A 3,063-nucleotide genomic window follows, 5' to 3' on the forward strand; every position below is an offset into this window, starting at 1 on the left:
GTTGGGTTTTGGGATGGGTTTGTTGGGGTTTTTTCCATGTGAATGACAGTGAATACTGGTAACCAGATATCCATCTTCCCCATGATTTCCTGGCTACCTAATTCACACATGACATCTCCTATACCGACAGCTTTCAACTTTTCTTCTTTGTTGCTTGAAGGCTTGTCCAGCATGTGAGGCAGGGAACTCACAGATGAGGACCCAGCCTGCAGAGCAGGGGGTGTGAGTGCCTGCTCCCAGCTGGTGGGAGGCAGCTCCCCTGGGATGGCCATGCATCACCCTGAAGCCCCCCAATGCCAGTGGGTGCCCCCAGTCTGTCCTTCTCTAAAGGCATGCCTGGATGAGGTGCGACCTCCCTTATTTTTGTATGCTAGGCTGGCACTCGCAGCATTCACCTTTTATAAGGGGCACTCTGAGTGTATTTAAGAGCCATTAAATAAAATAAGTAGGTGGTGGGGCGGGGAGCAGACCCTGCTCAAAATCCAACCTGAAAAACACCTGATCTTTGTTCTTCGTCCTCTCATCAGCCATGGCTTGGCTCTGCCCGATGGCAGCCGGGTCTCTCCGCAGCCAGGATCGACTTCTGTGTCGCCTGACGCACTTTCTTAGATGTCTAAGGAGATTTTTAATGACTGAACATTTCAAAAATAGATAGCTCAGCAGCTTTAAATAGGTACATACTGCACTTTTCTGCTATATTTTGAATGCAAACCCATATCCTCTGCAATGTACTTAGTACACAGCACATTAATATGAAGTGACTTTTTAGGACCATCTGTCACTTTTCACCCCACTCTGCAAGGCAGCTGTTTCACTGTCCATGCTTATCCTATAAAAAACACAGGCATCCATCTTGCTTTCTTATTCCCCTTGGTTCCCACCAAAAATTTCATAGGCAGCAAGCTTTCATAGCATTACAGTCAGCTACAAAATCAAGACAGACAGAACAAGGTCCCAGGGCAGCCCCAGCGAGTTATGGGACCAGGGTACAGCAACCAGCAGCTTCAGAGATAGTCTATCTCCAAATAATGTGACAAACATAAATTAGCAGCACTATTATCCAGGCTGAAGCAACAATATACCCTGTAATTCACCAATGCTGGGTTAAACTTTGCATTCAGGAGCACAAAGACTTACATGGTAGCAGGAAGGAAGCAAGCAAGGTAGGGCAGAGCAGCTCTCATGGTTTGGAGCAGGGCAGCTGGGGTGGTTCAAAGCAGCCAATGGGCTCAGGGAATCCCAAATTCCCATCAGACAGTCCCCTTCCACTGAGCTGCAGAAGTGCCATGGGGCCACATTTGGCAGCTCTTACTCCCAGCCCTGCTACCACTGTTATCCTGGCTGCACAGGAGGCCTGAAATACCCCACAGGGCAAAACCCACCCCACAACACTTTTAGGGTTAGAAGTTCCCAAGTAACAAGTGATAGGACAAGAGGTAATGGCCTCAGGCTGCACCAGGGGAGATTTAGATTGGACATTAGGAAAAATTTCTTCACAGAGAGGGTGGTCAGGCATTGGAACAGGCTGACCAGGGCAGTGGTGGAATCACCATCCCTGGAAGTGTTCAAAAACCGTGTAGATGAGGCCCTCAGTGACATGATTTAGTGGTGGTCTTGGCAGTGGTGGGGTAAAGGTTGGACTTGATGATCTTAAAGGTCTTTTCCAACCTAGCTGATTCTACTATTCCCTTCTCACTCAGAGGGTATCTCCAGGTTCCTGCACACAAAGGAAAGAGAGGAAACCATTCCTTTCAACAGAATTTCAGGCAAAATTTGAGGAGGTCACTGAGCTTTGCTTTTGGGGAACATTGGTTTTTTTAAATCAAACTCCTTTAGAGGAAATTACTCATACCAAAAAAAAAAAAAAAAATCATCCAACTCATGGAATAGAATTGCTGGAGTCAGTATTTTTGCCCAGTAGGCAGCTGGGTTTTTTCCCTGCAAGCGAGCCGTGTCACCCAGAGACAAAAGCCTCCCCCTGTTCCCTTGGCTGTGCCATTTACAGGTAACTTCTTCTGCCAGGCTCTTGCCCTTTAGCAACTAACTGGCACACCAGTGCCAGTGTTTTATTATGCCAACAAGTACAGTGTCTTATTGAACTTTCCTCTTTACTGGTCTCGGTGAGGTTAGGGACAGTTTACCGGGTGACATACAGTTTGCAAGTGATTTTCCATTATCCTGGTTTGGGTCATTAGCAACTGCACACCCTCAGTGTCAGCATCTGATGGATGAGGCCTTGGAGAGGGCAACCCTGCCCTGCCACCTTTAAGTGTCATGAGAAAGCAAGCAAGAAGACACAAGCCCCTAGCCTCACCCTCCAAAAGCTGTTTGCTTGGCAAAGGCTTAACCAAACACAAGGGACAAGTGAAGCCATCTGTCTAGTAAGTCATGTTCTCATGCCGTGTTGCACCAGTATTTCCAAGGCTGTTTCCTTCCATGCTCACACTTGCAACAGCACCTAATTTCAGTAGGTGACAAATAAGCTGGCTTCCTCCCCATTACACCCCATGACCTCTCACTGGGTAAAATACAGAAAAACAAGTATAAAACCTTTTATTTTTTATGTGTTTTTTTACTGTTGACTTCTTGCTAGAGAGCAGAAGGTGGCTTTACACTCAAAGAGCTACTCGCTGATGTTTCGGCACAGGAGGCTGAGAAAGCCGTCGGCATCTCATCTAATTTAGAAGTGAAAAATACAGCCTGACAGGACACCCTGTAGAAGTCTCTGGCCTTCACCTGTGGCATGCTGATAAGCCTTGCTGCCAGCTTTTGGGACTTGGATGCACCCCAGGGGTAACTGTTGGGGGAGCCTGTCTGTAACCCTAAGAGGCTTCGTCACCTCCCAGGGGATTATCTCGGCACATTTCTGAGTCCTGCCCGCTGACGCAGATGGGAATCAGATGTCTGCCAGGCTCTCATGATGTTTGAATAGTAGCAGGTAAGACTTCACCATGCACCACCCTTAAGACACCATGGACCAATATACCTGTGTTTGTAGCATTAGTCACTTGACATAAGATGTTGTTGCTGGCCTAAGGTGTAGTTAACAGTTGGGCAAAGATC

The sequence above is a fragment of the Nestor notabilis genome, unplaced genomic scaffold (genome assembly GCF_000696875.1).
Source record: "Nestor notabilis isolate BGI_N333 unplaced genomic scaffold, ASM69687v1 scaffold1994, whole genome shotgun sequence".
In the NCBI taxonomy this organism is placed as follows: Eukaryota; Metazoa; Chordata; class Aves; order Psittaciformes; family Psittacidae; genus Nestor; species Nestor notabilis.